The sequence below is a fragment of the Balaenoptera borealis genome, assembly GCF_965194805.1.
Source record: "Balaenoptera borealis genome assembly, contig: HAP1_SCAFFOLD_847, whole genome shotgun sequence".
Taxonomy (NCBI): Eukaryota; Metazoa; Chordata; class Mammalia; order Artiodactyla; family Balaenopteridae; genus Balaenoptera; species Balaenoptera borealis.
In genome coordinates this window covers 256,820-279,890 of record NW_028123355.1, presented here as the reverse complement: position 1 = coordinate 279,890, position 23,071 = coordinate 256,820, and the positions used below count along the sequence as shown (strand labels likewise).

Genomic DNA, 23,071 nt, shown 5'->3' with positions numbered 1-23,071 from the left:
AATAGACCAAATACTGCTAACAAGGGGGTAGAAACACTCATTTCCTTCCACCTATCCCTTTTAGTTTCCAGTGGATTGTTTGCCATGTGTCAGAATCACACCTTAGCAACAGTCTCCCATTTGAAATCTGTCCATCATTTGATCCTTCCAAAGGTTTATCTTATTGTTTTTTCCCGGTAGGGGAATTCTGTTCCCTAAGGTTTCTAACTGCACCCTCCCTCCCTCTATAAAGCAATCCACTGGACACTAGCGGAAAAACTACTGTAACATCCCTAAACTACTGTAAGTACAATAAAATGAAATATACAGCAGAAGCAAACACAGGGAAAGTTGAACAATCTGTTCGTAAGCTAATGTATTTGAAAATCTCTGTGAATAGAATGATACGAATTTCAAAAACAGAGTGATTAAGAAATAGAAAACTTAAACAGAATGGTAATCTTGAAATATAAATTTAAATTGCTAAAGCATTTCTCTGCAGACAGATGCCTGGTAATAGACAGTTTTACATTAAAGTTATTTAATTAAAAAAATCTCAATCAATAGAAGCTTTTAATGTGAGAAAAAGAGAACTTTACAATTTATGTAATATTATTCTAACACCATAAGAAACTTTAAAATGGCAGCACGGAATATTCTAAATGTGTAATATGGTTGCAGAAATCCTTATTACAATAATAGAAAGTCAAATGCTTCTTAAAAGAATATAAAAAGTACATTTAATAGCTATAATCATTGGAATCCATTCTTTGGAAATGAAGAACTCCAAGTCAATTCGTTTAAGCAAAACTGGATCATATGATCCAGAAATACAGTTCTAAACTAAGCTCCAAATGTTGCTGAAATCAATTGTTCAAAAACGTCTTAAAAAATATGACTGGTCTACTTTATATTCTGTTTTCCTTTATGGTGGTTTTTTCAGGCAGTTTTTCCATGTGGTGACAATGATGGCCAACATCAGTCTAAAAATCACCTTCTGTTAAATAAATAAGTCCAGGGAACATAGGTCAGCTCAGTAAAATTTACAGGGTGGGAACTAATTGACCTGACCTGGTAACATGCTGAACTCTCAGCTAATCACTGTGACCAGTAGAATGTGCAAATTTTTAAGGCCAGTCACTAGTAACATCCTTACTGATAGGAACAGGATTTGAGATTTCAAGTCTGTTTAAATTACACGGACTAAAAGTGGGTCAAGAATTTCTCCCGATAGGAAATTTCGAATTCTGTTAGCAGGAAGTAGCTGAGATTACTTACTAGTTGACACTTCTCATGGTATTCTTCTAAAGTATTCTCCTGAGAGACATGTGTTTTGCAGACAGCTGGAATCATTATGACGACTTGCATGACTCCAGACACATCTGAATTTTCTCTTAGTGGTCTACATGATGTTCAGTACTTCAACCATCCTAATGGTTATATAAGCCTCTAATACTCTGGATTAAATATATTTCTGTCTGAAATACCCATTACATGTTCTTTTTTCCCTGTCTGAACCTTGAATAATGTAATAGGCAAAAGCGAAAGATATGCACTAGAACAGGGGAAAACTAGAGGCAATCTTAGGAAAAATAAAGAGGTTTATTCTCATTGTGCTTATATATATTATTATTATATAAATTTACATTATTATCTACCTAGACTATTCAAATTAGAAAATTGTAAACCTTTTAGAACTTACAATTACGACAAATAAACAACACACATACCCTCCAAAATCAATAGCTTTCCTATGTAAAGCAGTTGGAATTATAATACAAAAAAGCTACCAAAATATGTGTTCATGAATATATCTTATACCAATTGGATCATATCACTTCTCTGCCTAAAGCCTGTTATCAATGACTTTCCTTACTCCTGTTATAAACACTGAAACCCTTATCTTGACCGATGAAGGCTGGAATCATCTAGTCTCTATTTCCCCTCCAGAGTCATCTCAATCAGTGATTGTCTAATGCAGGGGTCCCCAACCCCTGGGCTGCAGACTGGTACTGGGCCGCAGCCTGTTAGGAACCGGGCCGCACAGCAGGAGGTGAGCGGCGGGCGAGCAAGTGAAGCTTCAGCTGCCTCTCCCATCGCTCCCCATCTCTCCCATTCCTGCCTCAACCATCCCTCCCCACCCCCCCCATTCATGGAAAAATCGTCTTCCATGAAACTGGTCCCTGGTGCCAAAAAGGTTGGGGACCGCTGGTCTAATGCTTGTCCTCCTCCTAGACATCAACTGCCTGTGGTCCAGGAGTGTGTCAGTCCTGCTCTTGTTTCTAGCCATCCACTACCCTGGCGAAGGCCTGGCACATCATAGGAACTCGGTAAATGTTTGGTGCATCTTTGATGACACAGGCATGGATTCTCACACAATGAAAATCTAAAATCTAATACAGGAACTTTTTTTGTATGCAATATAAAATATTGCAAAAATCTTCAGTCTTACTGAATTATTTTACACATTAGAGTATAATCAGAATCTTCATGGATTTTGTTTTAATTTGGCAAAAAAGATAAAATGATACAGAAGTTCTCCTGTAAATATATATATATGTATTATATATTATATAAAGATATATGTATACGAATATTCATAGGAAAATATGATGATGACTTCTCATGCTGGCTATTCAGATGTACTGAGAAGTTATGCCACTTAAGCTAATGTGGTCCTGCTGTAAGAACAAATAGAGAGCAATAAATGGGAATAAAAATCCAAAAAAAATACACTTTAGTATAACTGACTGAGTCTTCATCAGAGAGAATTTTGTTGCAACAAAAGAATCCATAGTGTTCAGTGAAAAAGAAGAATTTATTGGAATGACGAAAGGGTACCTCTCAGCAAACACTGCATCTCCTCTCAATAAATTACAAATGTCCTGAACATCCACCAGGAGCCATAGCAGCTGCTTTCCCTGATTTACTTTTTCTCCTTGAGGCATAAAATCTGTCACCACTCCTTTTAGGCATTTATTTTATTGTTTTATTTCTCTCTCTGTAGGTCAACCTCTTCATGTAGAAAATGATTTCTCCAGTCCTATGGTTTCAATGACCAATATTAAATGAATTGACTAAGTCTCCAAAAGCCAGTTCCTAAGTTCCAGGAATAAGAACTGATTGACCAGCAAAGGCCAGGTGCAGGGTACCATGTATACTTCCCTCTCAGAAAGACAAAGAAAACTAAATCTCTAAGAAATAAGTTAGCAAGAATAGGGTATCAGCTTAGAAAAAGTGATTGGAATTCCTAGTGGAGATAAAATTGCCAACAGTGACTAAAATGTATTAACAATTGGAGCTGGAAGAGTTACTTAAACCTACTTAGATCCAAAATATTAGCTCTTGGTCTAACATTTCAAAGGTAAACACATTCCGGTTGGAACAAAGAAATAAATGTAAAAGTCATAAGAATACTAGAAGGAAATATAGTTATTTCAATCTTGTTTTAGCATTAAGAAGATGTTTCTAAGCACAAAAATAAGATACCAAAAAGATCTGGCTAAATAAAAATTAAATTCTCCATTTCACAAATTGGCATGGGTGCCAATGAAAACACAATGATGCTTTCACAAACTTGGAGGATGAAAAGATTCACAAATTATGTGGTAAGCCAAAAGATAATATTCTTAGTATTAAACAGCATTTGCAAATCATCAAAGTTTGAGGCAGATAAAACAAAAAAAGGAATAGCACATTCCAAAAGCAGGAAAGAACATAAATGGCATATAATCTTATGCATGATGTTTCCTCTCACTATTGATCTGAAACAAGTAAGTTTATCTGATATTGAGATGCTATTATCAAAATTATCAAGTACAAACACAATTCCAACCAAAATAAGTAATAATACCTAGCTGTGGGACAAATTATAGAAAATAAGAAATCGTGAACTGGTCTTGAAACTGGCAACTGATGCATTTTAGGTGACACTTTAAGAATTTATTTAGAAAGCCAGAGAGACATGCATTGACTAATAAAGTGAATTTTAATTGTATAAATTTATTCTAAGAACATGATAAGAAATTCATGTGAAGTGAAGAAAGTTATCTTCAAGTACAAGAAAAACCAGTCACAGCATTATTTATAATAGTAAAATAGGGGAAAAAAAGTCAAAAAGAGGGAATTAGTGAAGCTATGGCACATTCAGTTAATGGAATGACATAAGAAAATACCTATATTAACTATAAAAGTGCTGTCAGAAAATAATATCTTAAGTATTATCATTATAAATTATACAAAATCAAACAAATTTTGAAAGACATACATTGAAATGTCGACAGTTTGCCTTATTCGGCATGGGTTACTTTTTTCTTTTTAGTATTTTCTTTGTTTTCTAATCAGTAACTTCAATACAGTTGTATTAAATATAATAAGACATTATGAACATAAAGATCCTTTAACATTGGACAGTCTTATGTTTGAATCTCATCTTTACAACTCATTATATATAGAAGCTTGAGAGAATTAACATTTTAATGCTTATTTTCTTTACTATAAGCTTGTAGTATTGATGCCTACTCATAACTCTTGTATGAATTATTGTGTGGCTTAAATGGGTTTATATATGCTGATTACCATGTCTTATAAAATAACAAATGTTTCACACATGATATTACCTATTTAAAAATAGTACATAGATTACTTAAAATAAAAATTCATTTCTAAAAAATGGTACAGATAATAAAAAGTGAAGAGCAGGATGTGAAAAGTTGGTTAGGTATACTGCAAGTATATATATGTGTGTATCAAAAAAATCCCACATCATGTAATAAAATGGTACAAATAATATTGCATGTTGATAAGCTCAAATAACAGTTAAGTAACTCAGTCGTTACAGTTAAGTCAAGCATAACACACGGGTCAAAGGTGAGGTTTAAACTTTTCTAATTGCCAAGGACAAACGCTCACCTTCTATTAGTTTTTGGTGATTCTTAGTCAAATATGGTGTATAACTGCCAAACGTAATCATTTCCAGATTGAATCCGCAATCATATTCACTTGTATCTCTCCTTTTTTAATTAATAAAATTTATTTTTAGAGCACTTTTGAGCTCACAGCAAAATTGAGTGGAAAGTACAGAGTTCTCATTACTCCCTGTTCCCACCCGTAGAAGCCCTACCCAGAGTCAGACATGTGTTACAATCGATGAACCTAAACAGGCATATCATTATCATCCAAAGTCCATAGTTCACATTAGTCTCTTTTTCTTTCAAATAAGAAACTTTATGACAAAACTCAAAGACAGAATCTCATTAGTATGAACTGTACGTGTAATATAAATAATTAAAAAAAAATTATGTCTGAACACTAATCATCTGACTTCTACAACTCATCCCCTTAAAGTTTATCATTAAAGATGGTTATGCTGATTTTTGTCTTTATTACTGAGGTATCATATAACATATGTCTAGTTTTCTTTTTTAAGGTAAAAAAATCTTAAAATATATAAACTAGAGGGCATCAGGAAAATTATGAAGATATTAGATTAAAGATGACTTGTTCACATTATAGTTGCAGGGGCCAGAATAATGTCTGACACAGACTCCAATTCAATTTAATGAATTTTTATTGACTATCTACTATGTGCCTAGAACTAGTCTAGGGGCTTGAGAAGGTACAACAATGAACAAAACAGAAAAAACCTCCCTGCTTTCAATGAAATTACATTCTAGAAAGTAAGAGAGTTCATAAATGTAATGTAATATGGGGAAAAGTAGTAAGTGCTGAGGAGAAAAATAAAGCAAGGCAGGTGGGAGTCCTTGCAGAGAGATGCAGTCCTACACAGTTTGGTCAGAAGAGGCCTCACTGTGAATGTGATGTTTGAGTGACAGCTTGAAGGAGATGAGGGATGAAATTTTAGAAATATCTTGGAAACAAAGAAATAAAGTTAGAGAAAACAGTATTATAGACCTAGGATAGGAGATAGAGTTAGATAGATACGTTTGAGAGAAAGAAAATTAAATCTGAGAGGTAATGAAGCTATTAATTCTTTGCAATGATTATAAATAAAGACTTTGTGTTTTACTCTGAGTGACATGGAAAACAACTGAGAGTTGAGAACAGAAAAGTAACTTAATGGTTGGGTATATTAAAATAATTACTGTGATTTATGTTGAATACCCTTGATATGTGGCATGGATGGAAACAGGGAGACCAGCTAAGAAGCTACTGCCATAATTCAAGTTCAGTAGGATGGTGGCTTGGACCATGGTGGTATGACAGCAATGAAAAGGAATGAGGAGTGATTGGATCAAATACACAGAGGGTACTATTTGTGAAGCTGTGTTTACAGGAAGAGAGAACTATCGACTTGTCCAATATACATAAGTTCTGAGAACCAGCCTTACCTTTATCAGTAGAAAACGTTGATGACCTCACTAAAAAATATTTTCAGTGAAGTGGAAAAGGAGAATGGCCACTTAGAGTGGTTTTAAGAAAGCAGAATTGGGGAAAGCAGAATTAGAAAGAGTATAAAAAACTCTTAGAATAATTTTAGCTGCAATGGGGAAAATAGAAATGTAAGGGAGCCAAAAGGAGGGGTGAGTCAAGAGAGATTATATTTTTAGGGTAGAATAAATAACAGCAGGACAGGAGTGATCTAGTAGAGAGAGGAAATTGATGGCATGAGACAGAGAGTACAGGAATACCAGATAGATGTTCCTGAGTAAGCACGCGACCGGTTCCCTACTTAGAATCATGTAGCACGTGAGGGTACTGAGTTCAGGAGGCGAGGGGAACTGTCATCTAGCTCAGGCTTATTGTCAGCGCTTGTATCTCAACAAAGGGCTAAGTCCACTCAGAGGAGGAGGAGCCCTTTTCTTTGCAAAGAGACCTCATATAGAGATCAAGACCCTGGAGAGAGGCCTTTGCCAACGTTACATAAGTGGAGGTGTTGGCCTTAGACACACTAATAGGAGTGAAGTCAGAGTATGCAGGTATAAATGCTATCAGGAACATAGGTGTGAGGACAGGCGATTGGACCTCGTTCCTCAGCAAATTAGGAAGCAGGTCCATCAACTTCATTTGCGTATGAGGGAGGAGATGATGAATGTTTGAGGAGAGCAGGAAAGATAGAGTATAGAATAGTCATTTAAAAGAGTAGGAGAGAAAAGAATAGAAAGTTGAATTTCCTTAAGGTTTAAGGAGAATGTAAAACGAGATCAGGCAGTATAGTTATGTGTTTTTCTCCAGTTATGGCAGTGCTCAGATTCAGGACTGGATTAGTAAAGAATTATTTAATTAGAGTCAGGGTACAGCCAAGTTGCATGACAAAATTGAAGAAGAATAGTGTAGTCGAGGGTATATGCAGGGAAGTCATTAAAACAACTGACTGTGGAATTTAAGCTTGGTTTTTATGGAAGAGAAAAATATAAGTTTGATGAGGGAAAGTGAAAATAATGTGGGATCAATAAATATACGTCCCGGTGGCATAATGGCTTATTGGAGTGGGGTTGCTTGAGGCAGTGAGTACAAGCAAGAAGTCAGGAAGTCGAGCTGACAGAGTGTGATGCGTGAAATTGAGATTATGGAGGAGTTGCTATTATAGGTAATGCCAAGGACTAGGTCATGACTACGGAACTGAGTGGCCTGGGGAGTATGCAAGACAAGAACTTCACAATAGTTCAGGAAGCTGAGAAGCCACAGTATAGTTAGATTTTCTGTTCACTCTGAGGATTAAAATCATTAAAAATTCTGACAGCCAAAGTAACGGTGAAGTGGGAACTAGAGACATCAAGAATCAGTGAGAGCCCAGGGTATCTGTAGATGATGCAATGATGAGAGGTCCTAAGAGATAATACCTGATAACACGGGATTCAAATCTCTGTGTAAGACTGAGAATAGACTGAAAAGAACAAGGAAGTGCAAATATTGATACAAACCCCATTTGACTTAACAAGCTCAGTGCTAAGAGAAATATAGAGGAAGCAAAAATAAAACATAACCAAAATCCTCTCCCACTTTGGAGCCCTGCAGGGGAAGTTAGTAGTGTCCTCAGGGGAGATCCAGGCATCCACTAGAGCAAAACTGTAAAGGGCACTTTCACTGAAAAGGTTGAAGAAAGAAAGATTTTTGTGGTGATGAAACTTTACTTTTGCAAAAGTATATCTAATAGGAGCAACCTCTGGAGAATTGGGAAGGGCAGTGGCAAAGATAAGAGTCTTCTAATTTTTACTTCAATTAAATATTTTTTTTTGGTAGCATCTTTTTAGTTTTAGTTTTAAAAATATTTTATGTGTTTTAAATGTCAGTACACACAGAAATGAATAGAACAAATGAGTTTTCCCAGAAAAATACAGCAGAACAGCAGTGCCTGTGATCTGTGATAATTGTGAATTGTTCACAGTGTACAATTCAGATTGGGTATCATGTAAGGTAATGATCCTTCAATCCTTCTTATCACTCTACATTCCTATTACTGTCTTTTCCTTTTTGTTTGGTGGTAAAAATCATTAGTTTGCTGCCTGCTGCCATATGGCTGCCACTATCACTGCTATATACTGTGCTGTGAAGAGAATCGAAAAGGGTAGTGCTGATCTGCCTTTATCCAAGGAAAATATAGGTAGCTTTTGAAAATAATAATGTCTTCTTTAGGTTGACCAATTTCTAACAGTTGTGAATTCTTTATCCAGCATTCCAATACAAGTTTCATGCATATTGATAATGTATTTTACATTTACCCCTTTGATTTTATCATCCTGACTTGTATCGTTTACCAGTTTTAGTTAGTTTTTCTGTGGGCCCTACTTATCACGACCATTTAACCAACAGTTTTGCTATGAAGGCATAGTAAGTTCAACAGTCTCTGTATTGTGTTACTCATTCACCTCTGACATACGTAATCAGTCTAAGTTTAAAGAGCCATTATCTTATAAAATCATGGTTCGACAGAGGTTCTAAATTACATTTATGAAGGTTGTGAGAAAATCCTTTACAAGGGAGAAAACTTGACCGGTCGTTTCTGGGTAATAGAGAAAAAGCTTTTTAGAGAAAGTAGAGACATTTAAAATATGTAGATGTTTGCCAAATGGAAATTATCTAAACGAGTGGGAAATAGCAAAACATGAAATGGAGATACCAAAAAATACAAGATAATTAGCATCTTTCTTTGTTTTTATTTATTTATATATTTTAATTGAAATAATTGTGACATATAACATTTTACAAATTTAAGGTATATAACATGTTACTTTGATGCATTTATATATTATAATATAATTATAATATATATTATAATTATAGCAATACTTAGCACCCTATCATGTCACATAATTATCCTTTCTGTTTAGTGGTTGGAAGAATTAAATTTTAGTTTCTTAGCAAGTTTGGTGATTATAATACAATATTGTTGTCTATGTTCACTGTCCTGTGCATTAGAGAGGGCTTATTTGTTACTTGCTGCAAATTTGTGTCCTCAAAAAATATCCATCCCATTCCCCCAACCCCCATGTCCTGGTGATCACCATCTAACTCTCTGTTTTTATGAGTTTGGCTTTGCTAGATTCCACATATAAGTGGTATCATACAGTACTTGCCTTTGTCTTACCTCTCTTAGTGTAACGTGCTCAGTTTCCATACACATTATAGTAAATGTGTATATAAATGACTTGATTTTTTTTTAATTACTGTTATATTTTTTAAGTAGAGGCAGCCATTTATGCCATTCCTGACATTTAAGAATCATAGCAGATTATAGATGTTGTATAAAACATGTATGCTGAATAAAAGATGAGCCTTGGAATTGGAGATGGAAAATGTTGGTAACCACTGCTACCTTATGCACAGTAGCCAGATTGACTTACATAATCCTTAACTCAAATAATCTTTAGGTAAACTGATCCTATTTTCCATTATTTTTGATGAACAACACTCAATTTTGTATATTTTTGAATCCATAAAACATTTCCAGGCTATCTGTAATTTTGACATTATCCATTTCACATTATCCCTGTCTTTTCCTTGCAGCAAGGCAACATTACCTTTATTCCCCAACCATGATTTCAGAATATTTATTATGATATTTATGGATTATTTTAGGAGAGTTAGCAAAGTAGAACACATTCCTCTTTCTCAAGTTACCATTAGGATTTTAAGTTTGCTAAAATAATAGGCCTGGTTCATTATCTGTCTATGAGGACAAACAGGATGAAAGAGCAGAACAAAGATGCACATTCTCCTAAAAAACTCAAACTCCATGCCTCACACGGGATGTAATCAAGGAAAAGAATTCTATTAAGCTTAGAGTCACTGATGATGCATTGCTCCTTGTAATGAAAGGACAACTTGTAACAATCAGAGTGCCTGTGCATAGCTAGGACTAGAGAAATAGTAAAATGTGGCTGTTACTCATAATCTCTGCTAAGAGCTTAATACAAAGACAGTTTTAGTGATTGGAGGAACAATGAAATTCTGAAATATAATGTAATTACTAATCCTTAGCCTGTATGTATTTATTTAAAAGTATGGAAAAGAGTTGTTGGATATAAACATTATCTGAGGAATAATTTTATGATATCTAAAACATAATTTATATAGCAACAGAGAACTCAGATTCTAATAGCACTGCAAGTGTGCAAAATTTTATTGATTTTTCTGAAAAGAACTTCCCAATTTCATATAACAATAGAAATCGTATAATGTACCTTGTATTCCTGTATTATAGGTCATGGCGTAATAAATCAGTTTACTTTCAGTAACTGCTTGGAAATGATCTCCCTATTCTTGACGTTCGTTAGTCACTGAAAATAAAAATGGCAGAGAAACCAATAATGTCTAATTTGAAGATTTTTAAATGTTTATAGATTTCTAAGCATGATTAGAAAATGGGAAAGCTGCCTTCCCTTCAGGATGATCAATCCAGACATGTATTAGAAACCAGAAAATCAGACCTCTCAAGGGCAGTGATTTAACATCCCTGCAAATGTGATTGAAACCACTGCTTTCTTACATCTTTATTAGCAGGTGTGGAAACACAATTACAGATTTAAAATTAAAAGTGCATAATAAAATAAGTTTGCCACCTTAATTAACAATTGATTTTTTAAATTATTGCTTCAAGCTTTAATTCCTCAAGTACATTGTATTCTGCACTTTATATTATATGAGACTTGTAAAGACTGTATTTGAATTTACGTTAATGCAATATTGGAACTAAAATATAATTCAAGGCATTAAACCCTAATACAGTATAATAGTTTCTCAGAGAAAAATAATTATGATCCGAATATCAACATTATGTTTACTCAGATTGCTTAAACATAACAGTAGCCATAATTTGGTATGTTAGTAGAACAGTATTAAAATGTTTATTGAAATAAATTTATTGAAAGAGCCCTTATAATATTTCATTTAGTCATAAGAGTCTATAAAAGTATTTCACACTAATCAATCACATTAATCAGTATTATGATTTTTAAAAATTTCTCTATATTTAATATAGGTGTTAATATAAAATTTTAATAATATAACTTGAAATGTCATTTACTCTTAAAATTTCAATTCAATTTCTTTCTTTGACAACAGAGTTCTATGCTTATACACCATTCTGGAATACAATATTTTTGCATTATTACACATATTTGCAGTCTTCTGTAAAAGAAAGACAAGGGGACATAAGACAATTTTTGTTGTTGATGGGGAGGTGGTTGTTTGTAAACGTCATTCTTGATGTTGATTATGCAGTTGTTATGATCCACAGCCGTTATTGCTTCCTTCTGAATTCTTCTGTAGTCTCCAGAATGTACTGGTCATCCCTTCTTCATTGTATCCTCAGTCTTCCCTTAATTGATTCCTCCCTTTATACCTATAAGCATCACCACTGGGTTTAACTCATTCCTGTGAAAGATAGTAATTAAATTAAACTCTGAGTTTTTTGTTTGCTTACTTGTTTTTTTGCTGTGCAATGTTTTTGCTGTTTAATCTCATGACCTGGAAAGTAGCCATTGCTTTGTCTATCGTGTTCACAAAAGCAGGAGACAAAATCAGGATGCAGTCTGATCATGAACAGGTTTTTTGGGGCAAAAACCAATACTGCAGAAAATATTTGGACGTGTTAAACGAAGGAGTTGTTAACTCTGCTATGTTTTAAACACTGTACATACTCTTGTAGTTTTGCTCTGGAGCATGTGACTCCATGGGAAGATGATCTTGTGGAAATGAAAATGAGGCCATCCTTAAGCTTCAAATAGAGTTTTGGGCAGAAACAATGTAGTCATATTCTTCAAAACAATTTACATGGAGCCAGAACACTTAGTTCAAATCTTGGTTACATCCTTTTACTTGTACAAGTCACTTTCTCTCCTGTGTCTCAGTTTCCTCATCAATGCAACATGGATTTGTTGGAGGAGGTAGTTGAGAGGATGTGACCACCAGCTGACTGGCGAGGTGGACCTCGGCAATCACAAGCTACTCACCCATTCCCCTGTCCTTGGATCGTATGCTCTGCCCCCTGGTCCTACCACAGGATCTGTTCCAAGGACAAAGCCTTGAGAGAGTAAGGTGTTGTTGAGACCATCTTGATAGCGACTGAGCCCAGGTGAGGTCTCTATAAAGGCTTTAAGATTCTGGTGGACAGGGACAGAGATCTACTCGTCTTGCAGCCGCTCAAGACAAGCCTCTTATGTCAGTTCCCTTGCTTAGTAAACATGCCATGTACAAATCTGGAGTGGTCTGCCTCTTTCGTAGGTCTCTCCTTGCCTTCTGTGTATGGAGGTTAGCTTCAGTTTTCACCTGGGAAAGTCTCGAGGTTGCAACCCAACAGGATTATTATAGTGTATACTGCAGAGCATTATTATGATGATTGATTAATGCAAACAAAACCCTTGAACAGTGACAGGTAACATTCACAAAACCATGACCATTATTTTGATTGTATTGATTGATTGATTGATTGATTGATTGATGCGTTGGGTCTTCGTTTCCGTGCGAGGGCTTTCTCTAGTTGTGGCAAGTGGGGGCCACTCCTCATCGCGGTGCGCGGGCCTCTCACCATCGCGGCCTCTCCCGTCGCGGAGCACAGGCTCCAGACGCGCAGGCTCAGTAATTGTGGCTCACGGGCCTAGTTGCTCCGCGGCATGTGGGATCCTCCCAGACCAGGGCTCGAACCCGTGTCCTCCGCACTGGCAGGCAGACTCTCAACTACTGCGCCACCAGGGAAGCCCGATTGTTATTATTATATCCACTCCTGGGAAATACTCTAAAAGCCAGAGTTAATTGATTTGCAAATGCTGAATTCTGTTGCTAGAGAAAAGATTTTCCTTGGAATTACAAAAACCAGACTTCAGATCTCAAGAATAAAATTTAGAGGGCTGAGCACTGAGGTATACGTAGAATAGATAATGCATACTATGGTTAATAGCCTAGCACAACCCTCTCTCTCTTTTCCCTGCCTAATGAAGGTTTCAATCATGGACGTCTAAAATATCAAATATAGGTCTTCCTATTTAGAATGAAACCTGACTATAATCAAAATATATTCTTTTTCATATAATCAAAGAGTATAATCTGCCTACAAAGTCATGTGCAACCAAAATGTTGGCTGTCAGTATGCACATGTGCCACGTTCGCGTGGTGCCTTGATCTCTCCACATACTATGTTTTATTCCACATGGTAGTCAATGTATTCAAGATTAATATTTTAGAGAATAACACGCTGGTTCATTCTAAAGGACCAGGGACCTGGGTGATGAGGGAAGACTGAGGTTGTCTCCTTCTCCCTTCTGAGGCACAAGTGAAGTAGAGAATACACCCACAAGATATTTAACTAAAGTCTCAAAATATTTAACTGCTAGAAGGTGACCCCAAACCCCTGATGATGAGAATTCTCAGTTAAAGCTCAACTTAATAACGTCTTAGAACTAGTGCCAAAGTAACTCTCTTATTCTTGTATTTTGCCCATCAGTCACCTCTAAATGGAATATAGCAGGTCTCCATTTCAGAACCCTCATGTCAACTTCCTCAGTCACCAAACTGTTCACACTAACAGTTTCCTGCCTATGGAAATCATGCCCAGAACCTATCCGTACATGAATGCTCAGGGCTTAAAGGCAGGAAGCTTAGGACAGGGCAAGGATGTTCCCCATGTGAAATGCAGGAAAAGAAGATGAGGCCACGTCATGGTGGAGGGATGGATAGCTCTCTCCACTCGTGCAGTGTAGCCCAGTGAATTCCAGGCTCTCACCTGTCAGATTTGCTGCTCTTCCTTCTTCTGGAGAGCAGAGAGTGCTCCCTCCTCTAGAGAAAAAGAGAGGAGACATGTAGATTCTTGTGTGTCATATGATATTACAGATACTTACTATTTTCAAGGAACTATATTTCCTGTTGTGGAAGGTAACAATGAAAATGAAAACAAAGGTATACCCGCTAAAAACCTTTAGTACAGGAAACTCTCCTATGAGTGTGAAAGGCCTATCTTGAGCAAACCTACCTCATGGATCAACTGAATTCCCTTGTTTTCCAGAAGCATTTATCCATCACCTTCAAGTGCAAGACACTCTGCCTGGCCTTGGAAAACATACACATGAATGTGACAAGGTTCCTGTTATCATGTGTTTAGTTTATTTGTTTTGTTTAAGTATCATTGCAGGCATGTGCTCAAATGTATAAACTTACTTTTAGTGAATTGAATTTTCTGAAATCAACAGTAGGAACAATGTAGAGTCCCTCAGATGTTTTACATACACACACACACACGTACATATTTATGTGACTATAGACATCATTTTGAAAGTAAAATCACCACATTTCACTTTTTAAACCTTATGCAAAACTGAGAACAATATTTATATTGATATTTTTGGGAGGAATGTGTTATAATATTAATTAACAATTTTGAGAACAAGCTATTAGTATTTACATTTTTCCTCTCCCAAATATTGCAGAGGAATTCCTTGTAAAAATCAAAATTAAATATTTCCAAAAATATATTCTCTTTGAAATAGAAATTTAGGTGAATGTAGAAGAATAGTCATACTATTTATTCAGAGTTCAAATAGTCACATTCAGCTTCTGAAATGAATTTGTAAATAAATAATAAAATTCATAAAATAATAATAGAAGCCACCATTTATTAAGCACTTATTAAATACATACTTACATTATTTCATTTCTTATAAAAAACTTAAAAACTACTATAGGGTATGTTAGCATATAAAACACATAACTTTTTCCTTGTAACTTCAATTTTAAGATACTTTTCAACATGACTTTTTAAATTTTCTATTCGTAACAATTTTAAGGTAATTTTCTCAGTTAACTGGGATGGAAAGGTGGGCATTTCTTTTCTTTCTTTCTTCCTTTCTCTATTATATCCAATCAGAAGCTGTATGTTCCTTTTGCAATGTTTCCTCTGTAAACTCCCTTCCCATTTCCCATTGTCACTGTGCTAGGAAAAGCCTACATTTCCTAAAAATTGTTAACCAACCTGTTGGTTTCCAGTCTTTTGTCCACCGTTGTCTTGCATTCACACTGCCTCTGAATTAATCATCTTCAGGCATTGCTTATAGTAAACTGATGAATTACTGGCTTGCTGTCACATTTCTTAGACTTGGAGACCCCTCAAACTCTTAAAAAAGGGCAAGAAGAGCATTTCAAAGCATCACAAACGATAAACCCAGTGATGTTTAAATGAGTCCACATCCAGCCCATACTCCATCTTTTGAAACAGAATGACATAGTGGTTAAAAGCACAGCTCTGTATCCGCACAAGCTGGCTTCAGGTATAACCTTTGTCATTAACTACCTGTGCAGCACTGGGTGAGTTATTTAATTTCTTTGTGTTCATTTTCTCATCTGTAAAATGGGAATACTATCGGTACCAGCCTTTTGGGATTTGGGGAGCACTGAATGAGTGGAAACATGTGAAGGTCTGAGAACAGTGCTTGGCACATAGAAAGCACTCAATGAATATCATTTGCAATTTGTCTCCTTTGCAAGTTAAAATGTTTGGATATCAGCAGTTTTTTAGGGCTCAACATGAAAATTGTCTGTCTTCTTTTTAATATGGCACATTGCCTTTCTTCTACCCTGAAAGTCAAAACTTTAAAGTGTTCTTTTACAAAATAAGAACATGTAACACTATTCCAATAGCTTGACTTTTTGATCTGTTTTGCTTTGAGATCCAACTTTTAAATCAGATGTCATTGTTTCATTTTTCAAGTCTGAAATCTGCTTGTACTTAAAAGTAGACTTGTTCTTACTCTCTTACAACAGTAATATTATTTTAAGTGCTTTAAACATGACAAATGTATTGTGTGCATAATGACAGAACATGTACACGTCATTCTGTAGAACTCATCTAAATGTCAAGACATATCAATTTTGCCAGGGTCAACCTGACATTCATGAAAACTCAGTTGTCTCATGAAGGATTCTCCTCTAATTCATAATAAAAGCTACAGCAGTTCCCTTTACTGCCTTCTCTACTAGAGAAAATCTTAGCAGCTTCATTCTTCATTAGACATTCAGTTTGGTATTGCCGAGGCATTATCTGCAAATACATGTATTATAATGGTAAAATAATATGGTATTTATGCCATTTTGTATGTGTTGAAAGTGTTTCCTTAAATATTGATATATATCTTTCTAGTCTCTTAAATAATTCAAGAAATGATAGACATAAAATTCATTATTAAACCTCCACATATACCATTTTTCCTCTTGAGAGATTTATTGAATTTTAGATTTTTCTGCCAATTTTATTTCTCTGAGATTTTACATTTGTGCTAATATGAACTGTGATAACCTATAACAAAAGATCACAAGCATGCTATACAAGCCTACCCCATTTTAGTAGAAGAGTGTTTGTCACAGTCGACCACGAAGAGCATTTATTCTTGTGAGTTTTAATTTGGTTCTTATATTTGAGATGATCTTTGTTGCTTGGTTGCTTGCTTGCTCTTTGGCCTATGATGTCCTAATGTGATTGGAACTTCTGCCCTAAACAGCAGTCACCCAAAGCCCTCATTATACCTTAAATTCAGCTCCTCTGAGGGTGACTGTATTTATAGATGGTCTGCAGTCACCCCAACATGAATTTTATGTGTATCTTATATTCAGTATTTTACATCAGGCCATTCCTTATATTGCTCCAAATTTTGGGGGCAAATTAGTCCAAACTTGTCCAAGTATCAGAATCAGGTATCAGAAAGAGGAGAACCTAATCATATTTACATGGATGAAGTAGTTAAGTAAAGCAAAATGATAGCCGCTGAATGGTTGCTTTTCCTTGGTGATTTCTAGTTTGTACATTTTCCATTTGTCCTTCCAGATCTGCTCTCTACCCCACCTCTCTCCTCTCTGCCCTTGGAGCCTGTTCTATATTGATAACATCAGTAGGAGCGCTTGAATTTGTTTCAGATTGGGTTTGGCCAAAAGGGAGCTACAAAAGGTCAAAAGGAGGGAGTAGAATGAGATTGATATATTTATTACCTGGGTTCTTTCCCATTAAGGTCAACACAGGCTAGCTGTGTCCCATGACAAAAGGTTACTGCAAACATCTCTATATCCAAATCTCTTTTCTGAGTTCCGGTAACTATTCCCCTTTGTTCTTTGGAGTTAAGATGGTAAAAACTTGTTTATTACTAGTTGCAGGATACTACACTACCCCTTCCCACACTTTTGTAAATAGTCCTTTTATTAAACTTTTCTCAAGTTATCCTAATTTGAGTGTGCCATCTGATTGTTGCTAAGTCAGAGCTCTTACTAACATGCCTGTAGTAAATGAACAAGTCACTTTTCGTAGTCTATTGCCAAGACTTATTCAATAGTTTGGTAGAACTATTATTATACTAATTAACCATATATAGGGACTATCATTAGATTTTCATACTTGGAGATTTATTTATTTTTGAGATTATATGTCAGGCCCTAATAAATGCTAAGGCTTTTTACTTATTGGACAAATATTCTGAATATTGGGTGTTTGGAATCCTTTTCCATGACATTTTGAGCTATAATAGAGATGCTCTTTTGCAAATATCACAGTACTACTGGGTTGCTCGAAACATCTAAAACAATCTACAATCCTTCTATATTTTTCAATGTGTATATCAAATTGCAGTCTCATACCTCTCTGAAACTTATCATTTAGGAGGACTTTTGAAAGCAGAAAAGCCTGGAAATAGGAGAAAATTATGACACCTTTATTTGAAGAAAACATATAGCAGAATGATACATATATTTATGTATTGCTTGGCAAAAATTATATGTCCATATCTTCCCAAAACAATCAAACTTCTTTGGCTATCGAATGGGAACCTGATGGTCTTTTGCTGGTATTTAACGAGAGTAACTTTATATTACAATTGTAGATTGATGTGTCTAAGGTGTGACGTTACTATAGAATCTTTCCAGACACTTAAAATGATCAGGACTGTGTTTTCTTTATCTTGCATCTGAAAGTCTTGTGCAGTTCATGGAGCACAGTAGGGTTCAGTGTGCAGTAACTAACTGAAAATACTCATCTACATGATGCTCACGGACAGTCTGGCAATTTTGATGACGGTATGTCTTTTTATCAAAGTTTAACCAATATAATGTATTTAATTATATAAGATATATAATATGAAAAATGCAGTAGGGACAAGTATCCATTTAAGTTTTCAAAAGATATACATTTGTTGGTTAAAGTGCAATGGAAATATTAAAGCTCAGCTCCAAAGTTGGCCATTGGATAACTCAAATTTCTATCACAGCGACAGAAGAGAGGCAGACTCAGGGTTTGTATGGGCTGCAGCTTGTATAGTTTGGTGGTGGTGTTGGGGTGTGGTTTTATTGTAGGCTGCCAGTAAAAAAAATCAGAAGCCTAGTTACATTTGAATTTCAGATAACAACTTTTTTCATCACAAGTATGTCCCAATATTGTGTAGATTACACTTACACTCAAAATTTATGTGCTATTTACGTGAAATTCAAATGCAACTGAGTATCTTGTATTTTCCTTTGCTAAATCTGGCAACCCTAGCTGCATATTAAATAAAAAGAATGTAAAATTTAAAAGCATGACCTTGTAATAAATTAAGACAACCAAGGGAGCCTGAAGCTTAAGTTTTATTAGGTTTTCAGTAAATTCACCTTTGCATTATAATATAATTTGTACTAGCAACAGGTAAGCTGATTTAATCTAGTTACCTGCAATAAATATGGCTTACAACTTTTTTTCATGTGTGAACATAGCTAAATACATAAATCAAACTTATTTCAATTGCAGAAATCTATTTATATGTTTGTTACTACCTATTGTGTGCCACATATTGAAGCTAATAGTGATCTGAACAGGCATGATCCTCCTCGTTCTTAATTATTCTTGTGGGTCACCAAGAAGTAAACAGGTGTGATGTGTAGGGAATATATAGGAGAAGCAGGTCGTTCATACTTGGAAGGCCTAGGTAAAGCTTTCTGGATCATGTAACTAACCTAAAGTCTGAAACATGGAGAGAAGTTTACCAAGGGTAGGATGTGGTAGGAAAAGGACTCCAGTGAGAAGATACAGTATTAAAATGACCAGGAGGCAAAAGAGGACATGACTATTCAATGACATAGAAGTAAGGTAAAGGGTAAAATTTAAGAGAAAGAAAGTGATGAGGCTGGAGAGAGAAAGATTCTCTAAATTTCCCCTCCAGCTTTTAGGAATGTGACAATAAAAAGAAAGAATAATTAATCTGAGTACCAAAATATCAAAATGTTAAAAAAATATATAATGGACAAATATAAATATCCGCAACTCTCATTATAAAGCTGATGAGGAAAAACATTTCTAGGATGGCAATCCTTCTTTATTAAAATGACAACAGCAACAGCAACAACAAAACCAAAACCAAAAACAAGCAAACAAAAACATAAAGGAGGTTATTTCAGGCTGAAATCAAAGTACCCTAGACAGTAATTCAAATCCAAATGAAGAAATGCAGAGCACCAGCAAAGCCAACTATATGTAAATATAAAATGAAGTATAATATAAATGTATTTTTATTTCTGACTAGTCTTAACCTGAGTAACTTAAACAACTGCATAATAAATATAAAACTATGATGGTGGGCTTTCGATTTACAGAGATGCCATTTGTACGACAATAATAGCACAGAGGAGGAGACAGAGAAGAGAGTTATATCAGAGTAGTTTTATCTACTATTGAAATTAAGTTGGTATTAATTTCAATCCAAATTTTGTTGTTTTAATTTAAGATGTCTACAAGACTTACACTTTAGATTCAAAGACACAAATAGTTTGAAAGTTAAAAGATGGAAAATGCTATACAAGCAAGAACCAAAAGAGAGTTGGAGTGGCTATACTAATATTAGATAAAATAGACAATATTAGGCAAATAGATTAATATTAGACAAAATAGTACTTAAGACCAAGGTTGTTACTAGAAACAAAGGGGCATTTTACAATGATAAAATGATAAATCTGAAAGGAAGACATAGCAATTGTTCATCTAACAACAAAGCCTCAAAATACATAAAGCAAAAATGAAAATAATTGAAGTGGAAATGGACGATTCGATTATAATAGTTAGGATTCCTCTGCCAGTAATTGATGGAGCACCTAGGGAGAGGATCAAAAAGAAAATAGACTTGAACAATGCTATATACTTACTAAACCAAGTAGAATGACACCTGTAGAATGCATGTTCTTCTCAAGCATACATGGAACATTGTCCAGGAAAGACCATATGTTAGAACCTAAAATAAGCAATAAATTAAAAAAAAAATGAAATCATACATCAGCATAGTATGTTCTCTAACAAAAATGGAGCTAAGTAAGAAATCAGTTACTGGGAAATTCACAAATTAGCTACCCTTCAATAACCAATGACCAAAGAAGAAATCACAAGGTAATGAAATACATCAAGATGAATAAAGAAGAAACACAATTTATGAGATACAGTTAGAAAGGTTTTTAGAGAGAAATTTACAGATATTAATACCTGTAGGAAGAAGAAGAAAAATCTCAAGTAAACATCCCAATATGCCACCTTAAGTAACCATAAAATGAAGAAATGTTCAAAATGCAGAATCTCAGGGCCTATTCTGGATTTACATAATCTGCATTTGAACAAAATCCCCAGGTGATTCATGTGCAAATTAGAGCCCGAGGAACCTTGGTAGATTGTGGGAAAACAGGTATTATACTATAATGCAAGTAGTAGGGCAAATTTTAAAAGGCAATTTCAGAATATTCACAGAATTATCTAATTCTCATGCAATTTGATGCAGATATTATGGTTCTAAGAATATATCTTCTAGTAATATTATCCATATATCGAACAATATGTTCCAAAACAACACTATGAAATTTTAAAAAAATATTAAATAAAATAAAGTGCCCTAATCTAGGACACTGGTTGAACAAATTATGGTACATCCAAACAATGGAGAATTATGTATTATTTTTGGAAAAATGGATGGCTATTATAAAGTAAAAAACAAAAGATAAAAAGTATCAGCAAGGGAGAAAAGGGAGCCCTTGTACACTGTTGGTGGTAATACAGATTGGTGCCAGCCACTATGGAAAATGGTATGGAGATTTCTAAAATATTAAAAATAGAATCATATGATCAAATCATGCAATCCAGCAATCTAACTTCTGAGTATATATCCAAAGAATTAAAATCAGGATCTTGAAGAGATATCTGCATTCCCATGTTCATAGTAGCATTACCACATACTCAAGACATAAAAGCAACCTAAATCTCCATCGGAGGATGAGTGGATAAAGAAAATGAGGTATTAATATGCAGTGAAATATTAGTCAACCTTTAAAAAAAGAAAATTCTGCCATTTGTGACAGCATAAGTGAACCTGGAGGACATTACTAACACAGGGAAGAACAAATACTATATGATCCCACTTATATGAAGACTCTAAAATAGTCAAACTTACAGAAACAGAGAGTAGAATGGTGGTTACCAGTGGTCAAAGGTTACAAAGTTTCAGTTATGAAGAGTAATTCCTAGAGATGTGCTATATAGTGCCTATATAGTTAACAATAATGTATACTTAAAATTTTGCTAAGAGGGTAGATCTTATGTTAAATGTTCTTATTTGAAATAAGAAAGAAAGAAAGAAAGGAAGGAAGGAAGAAAGGTGAGAAGAAACTTTTCAAGGTGATAGATATGTTTATGGCATTGATTTTGGTGATGGTTTCGGGGTGTATGATTATCTCTAAACTCATTAAATTGTTGTATGTTAAATATATACAGCTTTTTGTATGTCACCCATACCTCAATATATGGTCTTAAGAAATGGAAATTTGGAGAGATCTCAAATGTCCTTTTTTATATAAAAAATGGCAAATTACGTTATAGCAGAGACGGGGTTTCTCAACTTTACACAAAAGCATTACCTAGAGAGCTTTTAAATTACAATATCCCAGTTACATCCAAGATTAATTAAGTTGGAATCTTTGAGGATGGGGCCCAGGCGTCGATATATATATTTTTAAATCTACTCTAATGATTGTAACATACAGCCAAGTTTGAGAATCACTGAGATAGGTATAGGTATTTGTTTTTGTATGCACCGATTCTCCTTGGAAGAACAGGGATTCCTAACAACGCTTTCAAGGAGCTGCTACCCACTATCCCCACCCCCGCTCAGCTGAAATGTTTTGGATTTTGTACCATGTGACTGTACTTTGTACACACATAGTATGTGTATATGATGTGCATCTCTTTTTCTTTTCCTTTTTGTGATGAGTGGGCGTATATCTCAGGGGAAAATAGGATTAAGTTTATTCTAGGAGTTCTGGGCAGAAAAATCAGAAATTCCCTCTTAGCAAATATTTTTATGCATATAATGTAGAATGTTAAGCAAAATGTTATTGGCAAGTACATGTGACTTACTAGGTGGTTTTTACGCTTTTCTTAAAGTTATTGTGTGTTCTTCAGATGCCTTACAACAAATGTCTATTATGTCCATAAAAAGAAAACTAAATACATTTTAAAAGATTTCTTCTTAGAAAGCAGCATTATTAAGAAGCATCTTGTTTTAAAATGTCTTTTCTTCCTCATCCTGGAGAATAATTATCAGGCAGAGTAAGGTCGTGTTGAATGGTGAAGTCTTGCTAATGCAGATATGAAACACTGTGACTG

General features: G+C 34.9%; 1 long non-coding RNA gene across 1 annotated transcript in view; it reads right to left on the bottom strand.

Annotated features, from left to right (window-relative positions):
* Positions 1 to 8,532: 8,532 nt before the first annotated feature.
* Positions 8,533 to 23,071, bottom strand: part of LOC309621688 — a 253,188-nt gene continuing 238,649 nt past the window's right edge. The window contains exons 8-10 of the long non-coding RNA XR_014240159.1: positions 20,575 to 20,660; positions 14,159 to 14,211; positions 8,533 to 10,718 (exon numbers count right to left, since the gene is read on the bottom strand). This is a non-coding gene — a long non-coding RNA (uncharacterized lncRNA). The remainder of the gene's footprint in view (positions 10,719 to 14,158; positions 14,212 to 20,574; positions 20,661 to 23,071) is intronic.